The sequence below is a fragment of the Pinus tabuliformis genome, chromosome X, assembly GCF_031772625.1.
Source record: "Pinus tabuliformis cultivar Carrire ecotype Pingquan chromosome X, CPIR1, whole genome shotgun sequence".
NCBI classification, from domain to species: Eukaryota; Viridiplantae; Streptophyta; class Pinopsida; order Pinales; family Pinaceae; genus Pinus; species Pinus tabuliformis.
In genome coordinates this window covers 875,293,911-875,307,831 of record NC_142308.1, presented here as the reverse complement: position 1 = coordinate 875,307,831, position 13,921 = coordinate 875,293,911, and the positions used below count along the sequence as shown (strand labels likewise).

The following is a 13,921-nucleotide window of genomic DNA, read 5'->3' as shown; positions in this document are numbered from 1 at the left end:
TCCCAACTGTTGCATAATCATTTCCTGCACTTGCTTAACAATATCAGTTTCTTTTACCCAGATAAATTTCGATTTTCCTTCAGGGAGTTTTATAAATACTTGGAATCCTCTTGCCGGAGATCCAACTCTTGTGTTCGATGGATCTAATGCAGAAATTTTGTTCTGTGGCTTTTGCATGCCCCATATCAGTGGTTGGGTGTCCAGATCTGACATGAGATGGGACCGATCTACCATGCGGGGTTCTAGTTCGAAGGGCCCAAGTCTCGATCTGTGCATAATCCCATGGATCGGGATAAAAAAGGGTCGGTTTACCACCAAATGGTCTAGATCTGATAGCCCGGGGCACGATCTGAGCTGGGTGCCGCGGAGCGATTGGAATGACTCCCAATCAGAGCTCCCTGGTAGGTGGGTAGCCAGATCTACGCCATAAATAAACAGATCAGCATTCTGATATTCAATGAAAAGGGTTTTTCCTCCATACCTTAAACAGAGTCTGCGTTTTTCCATCCTGAGGGCTCCATTATTGCTGAAGACATCTCCCCCGTCAAGGTTGATCTCGTTGGCAACTACGGCCTGGTGGCAGACTGTCGAATGGCCGTTCAACCCGCTTGTACCGATCCGAGGATTGTCGGCTATCTTCGCCTTCTGGGTGTAACCCGTATTTGCCAGATCTTGGCAGATTCGCGCCTCAATCTCCCCTATACGCCCTGTTTGCTGTGTAATACATTTGATACTTCCGCTCTGTACCCCGGAGATGACCCCGACTGTTCGCGTTTCCTGCTTCTTGGGCTCTCTAGAGGGTTTGTCGGCACATGTGGGAGCCATAGCTAATGCAGATCGTCCGCCTCTCTGGATCTTCAGCCCCTGTAATTAAATATTTATAGATATTTTGTTATATTATTTATTTTTTGGAATTTTCGGTGTCGGAATCCGGTGGAAAAATTTAAGGTGAAATCTTGATTTGTGTTATTTAAACTAGTTTTTTGATTGTATATATGGATTCAATACCCTCGAAAACCCCTATGGCACTTCGATTGCATAGGATTACCCATCAAACTTGTGATTTCAGTAATTTCCTACCGGATTTTAGAGAAATTTGATCGGAAAAACCTACCGTAAAAGCTTCCAAAGAGTCACACTAAAGACAACTCCTTCCTCCACCCCTACTCAATCGGGTTTTAAAAATAAATATTAAATATTTATAAATATTTTGTTATATTTTTTAAAGTGAGATAATTTAAAAGTTATATGTGTATTAATAAAATATGAAAAGATTTAGACATATATGAACATATTTATCTATTGTATTTTCTTAAAAATTTAAATTTAAAATTTAATTTATTTTGGAAGATATATAATTTGAATATTATATTTATAATTGGTGTTTTATATTTTAATTAATTAATTAAAATTTAAAATAAATTATTTATTTATTTATTTAAGATAAACAATTTAAATGTTATATTTATAATTAAGATTTTATGTTTTAGTACAAGTTTTTTTTATAAGTTTAATTTCATTAATAATTTCTTTTTCAAACTAACTAGGGCTAGCCTTAATTTTTGCCTGGTCCAGCTTGGATGTCTTTTTGGGATAGTTAAATTCTCCAAAAGATGGTTCCCATCCTCAACCCCTCCCCATGAAATTTAAACATGTGATCTAATGGAGACTAAATTCCACACAAACCAATTGATCCACACCTCATGAGTAACTTCATTAATAATTTGTTATTAGATAACAACTCTAAAACACTGTTAAACTATCATAATCCAACCATCTTGTTAAAATAATTCCAATTAATGAAACTTTAACAACACAACTTTGTGATATTCAAGTCCAACCACCTTGTTAGAATAATGCCAAGTAATAGAACTAGAGCAGTATGGCTTTCCCAACCCATGTATTTATAGGATTAAAGTGTTTACATAAAGCTAAACTATGAAAATGATGAATACAAAATTCAACTTCTCTGAAATATAAAACAATGCTAAAACCACCTCTTTAATTTTAGAGTATAACTTAAATTGAATTTAATTAATTAAAACTTTGTTTTAAAAAAAATAAAAAATAATTTAAAATTTAAATTATTTAATAAAAAAAAATTATTGCGTCAAAGGCGCTCTCCAACTCGGTATTATTGATATTTTGCAATGTAATGTTCTTTTTAACATTTTGACTTTGTCAAATTACACAAATAATAATAAAAATAAGAGTAATAGTAATAATAATAATTAAACTAGCCTAAATCCATCTCAACTCCAGATCTACCAAGTGATAAGAGGGACCAAATCCCTTGAGATGCAAACCTCTTTCAAAGTGAAAAGGGATTTGATAAAAATAAAATAAAATAGCTTAAAAGTAATAATTATATTTATAGTTAATAATTAAACTAACGTAGATCCATCTTAAATTTGGATCTACCAAGGACCGAGAGGGATCAAATATTTTTTCACTCTAAAAGAGGTTTGCATCTCAAGATATTTGATCCCTCTCGGTGCTTGGTAGATCCAGAGTTAAGTTGGATCTAGGTTGGTCTTTACAATACATTATTGTTGCACTGAGAGATGTTTTACAGTCTAGCACAAGGGAGATGTTGTTACGTAACATTACATTTAAAAATAATAAAATACTATTTATATTAACAAATTGAAAATAACAACCAAGAGGTTCTCTACAACCTAGTATAAGGGAGATGTTGTTAGGAAACGTCATATTTAAAAATAATATATATCTATCTATCTATATATATATATATATTATAAATTTTTTTATGAAACAAATAGGTTCTTTCTATTAAGTAAATTTAGTTTGAAAGCGAGAACTTTTTATAATTGATACAAAATCTTCTTCTTCTAAGCTCAAAAAAGGCCAAAAAGTCTTGAGGCTCCAGAATTCTGGTTACATAGTGCTATTCTAATATACCTACTCTTATAAACCCACTAGAAGACCCCTAATATTTTTGCAAATTTACATAGCGTGTGTTAATACTAAGAGAAAAGATTAGTCTTCGACCATTGCCCCATAGGCAACGATGACAACATTTTCATCTTGTCATGGGAAGCACATATCCTTAGCCAAGTCCTTGTTTTAGTTTGTGTATCTTGGAGAAATGTTCTAGTCTCTATGGTGTCTATGAGGCTAGGGAACACATTTTCTCCAATACCCAGAATTAGTTTCATGAGAAAAAGCCTTGATTAGATTTAATTAAGCAGTTAATTAAATTTTCTAAATTCCAACTAAGGGAAATAGCTTAACTAATCAATATTAAACGGGGAAAATATATTTTTCTCTAGAGACTTCCAGAAAAGTCACTTGATGGAGTCAAGATGATCTTAGCAATCGATTGTGATTAGATCATGGGCATTGATTGCTCAACGAGAGATTATAAGAGAAAATTGATGGGGTTGGAGAGACACACTTAAGCAATTCAACTCACCTAGTTGTGGATATAGGAAGGGAACAATTGAAGTAGAGGGAGACACCGAAAAAAAAGGGTTTCAACAGACATTTGGGAGGATATTTCTGCAAACGTTACAATGTTCTAGTGACAGGAAAGGAGGCTGATTTATCTGTAAAAGAGGAGGTTGATTCAGCTAGTGTGAGTTAGCAAGTTTACCCATTGCACATAGTTGAGCAATAGTTCCATTTCCAGTAGCGAGAAGAATTTTCAAAGGAGGTGTGAGTAGCTTCACGAGGCAGAGGCAGGCAATTTTTCTTGCAAGGAGTGATTCCTAGAGGTTGTGCAAATTTTTCAAAGCAAGTAGTGCACATTTTTGGGCAGCAGTGCAAGTGCTAGGGAGGAGTACGAGTTTGCTAGAAGAGGCCAAATTGATTTGTAGAGGATAATTTTTGTCTTCAGATTATATTTCCATTGGAGATTATTATTTTTCGCTTTGCCAATATCATGCAAGTAGTTGATGTACTCTCAAATTGTTGAAGAACTAATAATATACACCTTATCTGCTACATTGGTTTTCCCCACATTAGGGTTTTTCTAGGGACATTTGTCCAAAAATATTGGTGTCATCTATTGTGTGTGTGTATTATTTTCTCAACTCCTCAGTAGTGAATTTATTGTTATTTACTGTAATTTTTTGAATACAAATAAACTGTATAAGTTAGGAGATTAAATTCAAGTTATTACAATTAGTGTAACTTTTCAAATGGTATTAGAGTGGATCTTAGGGCAACAAGAGGAACTACACAAATCTAGTCGTAGAGGGTTTGAAGAAACCAACACAGGTACATGAAGGGAAAGCATAAGAGGGTTAATACTTAGTTTGAGTTCTTCAGTTTTATTCTATAATTTATTTTAGTTCGTAGTTTTTCAGAGATGGTCGTAGCAGGATTGAGAGATCATGATAGGTTGGATGGAACCTCTAACTTTGGAGTCTAGAAGGCCAAGATGTTGTTCCTATTGGAAGAGTATGGTTTGAAGGAGTTCATTACAATAATAGTTATGTACCAACATATCATATCTAGCTTCATGAGTACAAGAGGGACAATGTCAAAGCCAGGAGGATGATTATCGATGGAGTGAGATATCATATTGTTCCACACATCGCAGAGAAGAATACTAAAAAGGAGATGTGGGATACCATCATCAAATTGTACTAAGATCCATTAGAGAATCAAAAAATGATCCTTAAAGAAAAGCTGAGAACCATCAAGATGCATAGGGGCGAAGATGTAACCACCTACCTCACCAGAATTCAGTTTGTCAAAGATGAGAAAGTTGCAAATGGGGAGAAACTGAGTGATGATGAGCTAGTGCATATAAGACTCAACGTGTTCACCAAGGAATGATATATGTTTGTAAAATTAATCTCTGGGTGGGACAAGCTTCTAGATTGGGATCAATTATGGAGTGATTTCATCGAGGAGGAGATGAGGCTCATATTAGTCAATGACACCACTAGCAGTGGAAAGGTACTGAAGGTGAAGGAGGAGCAGGGGAATGTAGCTCTGACAGGAAAAGGCAAAGTGAAGAAGGGTCCCAGTAAGGAACAAAGATCAAAAGGAGAGAAGAGAAATAAGAAGGACCTATCAAACGTCAAGTGCTATGGCTGTCACGAGTTTGTCCACTATGTCAATGATTGCCCACAAAGGAAGAACAAGGGCAAGAAACATGTTGCAGTTTCAACAAATGCCGATGAGCTCTCTAGTAAGATGGAGTAGGAGTCCGCATTGATTGCTTGCCTAAATAAATCGACTTAACAGGTTGTCTAATACATAAATAGTGGAGCGTCATTTCATATGACAAGAATTAGGGAGTACTTCTTCAGTACAAGGAGGAGGACATCAGGTTCCAAATTCAGATGGGGAACAAGTCCAAGTGCACTTTTGTAACACAAGGGATTGTTCTATTTCAAAGGGATAACAATAAGAAACTACCTATCCATAATGCATTGCATGTGCCAGGCTTGGGGATCAATTTGATCTCTGTATTAGTCGTTCAAGAAAAAGGGTACAATGTTCTCCTTAGAGGGGTTAGAGTCCTGGCGCTTCAACACAAAGGTTGGAGGTCTCCTATAGTAGTTGGGGCGAGGAGAGGTCGGTTGTACATTTTGTAGTTATACATGCCCAAGGAACTAGTTAGCAACAAGAGTCTGATAGATTAGGGGGAGCTATGACATAGGTGGATGGGCCATATTCATCATAGAGAACTGAGATTACTTCGTGAGACGGTGAAAGGTGTTCCCAAGGTGAGCCCAAAGCATGACGATGCATGCAGAGGATGTGCTTTGGGGAAGTTTGCCAAGGAATATTTTCCAAGAAGTGGCAGTGGATTGTAGGGTACTTTAGACCTTGCACACTTAGACACATGTGGGTTGATGTCAACGAAATCTCTCAAAAGGGTAAAAGTACTTTTGTACTTTTATCGACGATTTCTCTAGGAAGACTTAGATCTATTTCTTGAAGACCAAGGATGGCGTGTTTAGTCACTTTTAGGAGTATAAGGCTCTAGTCAAGAATGTGACAGGAAGAAAAATCCGGACTCTACGGTCAGACAATGGAGGAGAGTACACCAAGGAAAATTTTAAGGATGACAAATCTTACTAGTCCCCAAAATGAAAATTATATAATGTTTATTGATATTTTTGTAAAAATATTCAAATTTCTAATGTTTCTTTATATATTCTCTATACAAATTTTGCGATTTATAAGGTAAAATAATTTTATACTAAAAAATTTTGGCAAATCATTTTTAAGAAAAATGGAAATTGGCGATTTTTTTTTTGAAAAAACATGGAAAATTAGCCCACCTGCGAATATTAGCCCCTGAAATTTTCCATGGAGTACACCAACAAGGAATTATAGGAGTTTTGTACTGGGGCAAGAATCAGGAGAGAGTGGAAAGTTCCTTACAACCCACAATAGAATGGGGTTTGCTGGGAGGAAGAATCGATTGATTTAAGAGGCAATGTGATATATGCTGTATGATGAGGATCTCCCACGCTATCTATGGGTAGAGGCATGCAATACATAAATTTATAGTAAGAACAAGGTCTCACATAAAGCGGTTGGAAAGATGACTCCATAGGAGGCTTTCACCGAGAAGAAGCCAGATGTCAGTCATTTCAGGATATTTGGTTGCCTAGCATACTATCATATTCCAGGAGCGACATGTTCAAATATGGATCAAACTACAAAGTGAGGTTTCAAAACCTCAAAGGCATACAATATCTTCATCTCAAGGGCCAGGAGGATTATAGTCAGGTGGGATGTCAAGTTCGTGGAGGAAAAGGTGTATAGAAGTTCCAGAGAGTTTCCAACAACTTAAGATCATAGTGAGCAACAAAATCAGGGGAAGCAACAGAACATGAGTATAATGACTAGTACAAGCTTAGGTTCGGGTGCGAATGCTCCTGAAGCTTCATAGAGTATGGAGCATTAGATGTAAAAAATTAGGGACATGCATCAGGAGGAAATGGAGGTGGACATTCTTAACTATAGTATTGGCAGGAGGAACAGAGGAGTTCAAGCTACACTCATTGATGCTCAGGAGTTTTTGGGATCTCCTAGGATGGGAAGGGGAGACCAAAGACAACTAGAGTGGTACATTGGCTGCAAGGAATTAGTCAGTCAGTTGGTGGATAGCGAGCCTTCCAGCTATCAAGATGTTGCATAGCAACATGTGTGGTAGGATGCAATGGTCGCGGAGTACTTCTTAATCATGCATAATGATGTTTGGGAGGTTGTACCAAGACCGACAGACAAAGTAGTAGTTGGATCATTCTGGATTTACAAGATCAAGAATAATGTAGATGGTAGCATCAAGAAGTACAAAGTGAGGTTCATGGATAAGGGGTTCTCTCAGAAAGAGGGAATAAATTAAGAGGAGACATTTTCTCTTGTGTCCAGGAACACATGTCTATGAGCCGCGATATCATTAGCAACATATATGGGATGGCAGATCCATCAGATGGATGTCAAAGACGACGTTCTTGAATGGTGAACTGAAGGTGGAGGTGTACATAGAACAATCAGAGGGATTTGTAGCACACAACAAAGAGACCCATGTTTGTAGATTGAAGAGAGCATTGTACGAGATCAAGTAGGCTCCTAGGGCGTGGTATGAGTGCATCGATAGATACTCACAAGGCATGGGCTTTGTGAAGAGTGAGGCAAAAAACAACCTCTACTACTTGGTGGTTGGAGGAGATGTACTCATTCTTGTCCTATTATGTGGAAAAATTGTTCTTAATAACTTCACTACGGCTCATCGAGGAGTGGAAGAGGGACCTTGCAACAGAGTTTGAGATGAATGACTTGGGGTTAGTGCACTTTTTTCTAGGAATGGAGGTATGGAAGACATATGGCGAGATCTTCCTTGGTCAAGGGAGATATTGTATCGAGATCCCAAGGAGATATAGGATGGAGGATTATAAAGCCATTTCTACTCCCATGATCACTAACTGGAGGAAGATATAACATCCAAGGAGAAGGATGTGGACCCCACCTTGTACAAGCAGTTGATAGGCTCTCTCATGTATCTGGTGAACACCAAGCCAAACATATTCTATGCAATTAAATCTATTAGTTAGTTCATGGTGGAGCCAAAGAGAGTGCATTGGGTAGTAGCTAAACATGTGTTGAGGTATTTGTGTGGCACAATCGAGTATGGGATTAAATATGATCGAGGTGATGGTGTCAAATTATTCGGATATACTGATGTAGAATGTGCAATGAACACAATAGATCGGAAGAGAACTTTAGGGTGTTGCTTCAACATGGGATAAGGAGTTGTCTCTTGGTACAAAGGGAAGCAGAAGTGTGTGGCACTAAGTTCAGTCGAGGTAGAGCACATAATAGTGAGCATGGCTATGTGCGAGACCATATGGATTTAGAAGTTTCTAGTAGCCTTGTTTGATCAGAGGATAGAGACTATGGAAATACACCACGATAATTAGAGTTGCATTAGGTTGTCAGAGAATCTGGTGTTTGACAACAAGTCAAAACATATAAACACTAGGTACCATTTCTTCAGGGATTGTGTGTAGCAATATTGTCTAGCTACTACAAATGAGCAGGTAGCAGATATTCTGAAAAAGCCATTGTGGAAGGCTAGGTTCATATTCTTTGGAGACAAGTTGGGTATTATGTATAACACTTTCTTCGCTAAAAGGGAGTGTTAATTTGTGTAGCTCAGATATGTGTTCTAGTCTCTATGGTGTCTATGAGGCTAGGGAACATATTTTCTCCAATACCTAGAATTGGTTTCATGAGAAAAAGCCTTGATTATATTTAATTAAGCAGTTAATTAAATTTTCCTAAGGCTAACTTAGGGAAACAACTTAATTAATCAATAATAATTGGGGAAAATCGATTTGGCTCTAAAGACTTCTGGAAAAGTCACTTGATGGAGTCAAGATGATCTTAGTCATCAATTGTGATTAGATCATGGTCGTTGATTGCTCAACAAGAGATTATAATAACAACTCAATGGGGTTGGAGAGACACACTTGAGTAGTTCGACTAACCCAATTACAAAGATAACAAGGGCGTAGTTGAAGTAGAGGGAGACATCGATAGCAAGGGTTTCAACATAAATTTTGGGAGGATAATTCCAGAGAGGATTACAAAAACTTTTCGGTGTTCCATTGACAAGAAAGGAGGTTTATTTAGCTACAGAAGAGGAGGCTGATTCAACTAGCGAGAGTTAGCTAGTTTACCAAGTGTGCATAGTTGGAGCAATAATTCCATTTCGAGTAGCTGAAATAATTAATGGAGGAGGTGCGAGTAGCTTAAGGAGGCAAAGTGTCACACCCCTACACTGGTGGTACTCTTCCAACCGCACTATAGCGAGGTGCAGCACTACCAATCGTTTTCTTTTCACCAATACTTACGATTGTAGACTACGCCTAACATTCCATACTTAGTTTATTTTTTTCATTACCAAGTATTATCTTTGTCCTTTATATAATAAAAGCCCATAACATTCATATAAACATCATTATACAATAGAAATGCACAATAGTATAAAGGGAGGGGCAACTCCCTACAATATGAGTCTGCTCGAATCAATATATATAATCTTCTTTTATAAGTACAAGCTAAATCTTGTGAAACCCCAAATTTACAGTTAGCCAAATTTCCAACTTCGGCAAACTCGGTTGCCCAGCTCGTCGACGCATCCACACGGTCGCCGCATGACTCACCAACCCTTCGTTCACCTCGTCGCACGATCGTGTTGTTTGCCCAACTTGGGCGTGCCTCGTCGTAACCAAGTCGCCACACACGAGCGCCTCCGCACGAGTCACACCTCCCTTCACAACCCCAACACTTCACCATTTCCACCGTTTCGTCGTGCACGGTGCACCCTGCCCAAGTCGCCTGTCTGCACGATTCTTCGTTTCGTCGTGCATGATGCGCCCTCACCTGGCCACCCGTCCGCACGTCCACCCGTTCACCCAAACTCGTTCACCCGAACAACTCCACCCGAGTCGCCACATGACTTCACTCAGGTCACCACACGACTTCACCTGGTTCGCCTGAATGACCTCACCCGGTTTGCCCGAATGTCCTCACCTGGGTCGCCACATGACTTCACCCGGCTCACCCAAACGACTTTACCCGGGTTGCCCAACGACCTCACCCGGGTCGCCTGAACGACTTCACCCGGGTCGCCCGACGACCTCACCCGGCTCGCCTGAACAACCTCACCTGGTTCGCTTGAATGACCTCGCCCAAGTTTCCTGCCTGACGACCTCGCCCGAGTTCTGCCTGAACGACCTCGCCCAAGTTCTTCCTGAACGACCTCGCCCGAGTTCTGCCCGATGACCTCGCCCGAGTTTTCTGCACGAGTTTCCTGCACGAGTTTTTCACCCGAGTTTTCTGCACGAGTTTTTTGCTCAAGTTTCTCACCCGAGTTTTTCACCTGACATTTTTGAACAAGTTTTCCACCCGATTTCCACCCGTCGTGCGGGCTCATCCATGCATTGCAGAACTCCTTGTTCAAACTCGTGTTAATCGAATGATGATTTGCCTCCACAAACCGTCCACTAATATATACGGGCAGGTGGCGGGTTATGTCACCTGGTCGACCCATGCCCAACGCCCAAGTCGACTCGTTCAACATGTTGCCTTCGCCCGAGTGGAGGGTCGACCCGCCCAACTTGTGGGACCGCCCTCTCAACTCGCCCAACATCGTATAAACTTGCCCTTGGCTCATTCAATTCGTATTTATCATGAGCTCCTCGCCCGTCCTTCGCACGGTGAAGGTGACCCGGACTGCAGGTCCATACATCCTCCCCCACTTGAAGTCAGTGTCGTCCTCGACAATATCTCATCCCGACAACCATCTGTAACCAAGATCACCATACCAAGGCATACACCTCATCGGTATGTCATATATCGGAAATCATCTCAATCCATGATCATCAACCACCCCGTCACAATCTCCACATGTTGTTCTCCATCATGGAAGGTTGGTCCCTCCATCTCAAGCTACATGGTTCCTGCAACATATCGTGTCGACCTAATCATGTATCGTTCTCATGTGAACTGCTGCCATGATACTCCAACAAATGCTAACACATCTCTGCACACTGGTACCCCCCATGCTTGAACTAGTCGGGTGATTAGTCCAACTACCACGCTCAAACCATGAGAATGCACATCCTCATGTCACCATCAGTCGTTTCTCAGAACATCCCGTCACATCCTCAACTCGATCAAAATTCCATCTCCATATAAGTAAGCCATGCTCAGGTCCATAAAGTAGTCTCCATCTCATCTGCAACATGCTGTCCATGATGTTTTCTATCCAACATCATCATCCATCTGTAAAACATCCATCTCCTCAAACTCTGACTCTCGATGTGCCACATCCAGGTCCATGAAGCAACCTCCATCATATCTGTATGTGCCATCCCTCAAGTCTGCCATAGAAACAAGTATACACCTGTCTCATCTATCCATGTGCTACCCATGATCATAGATCAATTAGCTCCCATGTGTCAAAAGTGGTTAAGTCTTAGCTTAACCCATGCCCAAGTGTTGCCACCAAGGCATCATCATCGTTGTAACTCCATCACTCCAAAGTGTCTCATATCGATCCTCCACATCAAGTCACTCTTTCAAGCTACACCCATACATGTACTCGAAAGTATGCATCCCATTCTGCATCAAAGTCCCTGACCTCATCTCCTCAATGCTTCAGATCCTCCAACTCCACCATATATGAAGTCCCTAAAAGTCATAACCTCATGTCATCATGAGCTCCATGAGTCATCTCCAACCAACACTCTAGCAAGCATACAAATCTCGGCCCAAAGGTCTCTGCAAGATGCCTCAGCTCTCCATGTAGTAGGAATGCTCCATAGTCTGCTCACAACTCCATCCAAGTCCATGGCCTTGTTGTACAAGAGTGCACAACCTCTCCATCGACTCATAAGTAAAACATCTCCATGTCACACCAGAAAATCCACCTGCACAACATCCCTGCCTTGGCACTCCTCATTGGATGCCCATATGACACCTCTACAAGTGCTCCTGCATAATGTCCCTGCATAGACTGCCATGCTCCATGTCTCCCACCTGATGTCCATGACTAAGTTGCCCATGTAGTCAACCAAGTAGACCCATCACAACAATTGGTCATCCTCATCCAAGTCTGTAATCTTCGGTCTAGTGAACTCGGTCACCCAACCATATCATCATCATGAGTCCCTTCATCATAGCTCCCCAACTAAAGGTTCCACCAAGAATATCTCTTGGTCTCAGCCATGAGAAGTCCACCCAAGCAACTCAAGTGTGTGCCCTTCTCCAACATGTCCATGAGTCATGCCGGGCACTTAGCCAATTCTCCATATGGCTAAAGCATGACCCATTCTTCCGCAATGATCATCATGTTCCTCCCTTGTCACGGGCCTTTGTACCTTCTATCACAAGGTCACAAACAACCCCAACAAGTCCTGCAACAGTCAACAATCCTTGCTTTTCCATACAAGGTCTCATCGTAGACATCCATGGTAAGATCCTCCCTAGCATCGACAAACTGCTTTTTCCCTTCCCTGCATATGGGTCATCTACCAAATGCTCAAATGAAACACAAGTGTCAATAGTACTTACATCATCATCATGAGGCTCCTCCATGTGAATATCCTCATCCATCCATGTCTGCAAACTGCACGATCCTGGTTCAACTTGATCAATCTCAAGTTCATCCTCCATCGTTGTCACATCTGCAACTTCCTCAATCATCACGGCTTCCTCTTCCTTGTTAGCAGAATCTACAACTTCATCCTACTCCATTGTCCAACCAAATTGAAGAAGTTCGTCTTCAATATTCTTTTCCAAGACTTCAAGTTCTTTTCGAATCCAGGGATTCTCTTCTTTCAACCGCTTCAACCTGTATAAGGTAAGCAAGAGCTTCCCTTTGCATTCTTCCAAACCTGCCATGCCTTGTCGTTCAGCTTGGCCCAAGCACAAAGCTTCTCCTCTGCTAAACCTGTTTCACCATTCACCTGAATCACCCTGATATTCCACCTGTCACCTGCAAAACTTGAACTTCCTTTCAAGTCTTCGGTCTTTGTAGAATCAGCTCCTTGATTCAGTTCACCAAGTTTCCTGCAAAACTTGGACCAGCTCTGATACCACCTATCACGAAGTGCAAATGTGTATCAATGCTTCAACACCAGCACCAGCTCCTCGGCACTAGCTCTTATACCACCTGTCACACCCCTACACTGGCGGTACTCTTCCAACCGCACTATAGCGAGGTGCGGCACTACCAACCGTTTTCTTTTCACCAATACTTACGATTGTAGACTACGTCTAACATTCCATACTTAGTTTATTTTTTTCATTACCAAGTATTATCTTTGTTCTTTATACAGTGAAAGCCCATAACATTCACATAAACAACATTATACAATAGAAATGCACAACAGTATAAAGGGAGGGGCAACTCCCTGCAATATGAGTTTGCCCGAATCAATATATATAATCTTCTTTTATAAGTACAAGTTAAATCTTGGGAAACCCCAAATTTACACTTAGCCAAATTTCCAACTTCGGCAAACTCGGTTGCCTAGCTCGTCGACGCCTCCACACGGTCGCTGCATGACTCACCAACCCTTCGTTCACCTCATCACACGATCGTGTTGTTTGCCCAACTTGGGCGTGCCTCGTCGTAACCAAGTCACCACACACGAGCGCCTTCGCATGAGTCACACCTCTGTTCACAACCCCAACACTTCACCATTTCCACCGTTTCGTCATGCACGGCGCGCCCTACCCAAGTCGCCCGTCTGCACAATTCTTCGTTTCGTCGTGCATGATGCGCCCTCACCTGGCCGCCCGTCCGCACGTCCACCCGTTCACCCAAACTCATTCACCCGAACAACTTCACCCGAGTCGCCACACGACTTCACCCGGGTCGCCACACGACTTCACCCGGTTTGCCCGAACGACC

The 13,921-nt window shown here is 40.9% G+C and overlaps 1 pseudogene; it reads left to right on the top strand.

The window, feature by feature from the left end:
* The first annotated feature begins 5,642 nt into the window (after positions 1–5,642).
* Positions 5,643–13,921, top strand: part of LOC149142498 (ABC transporter G family member 42-like) — a 67,891-nt pseudogene continuing 59,612 nt past the window's right edge.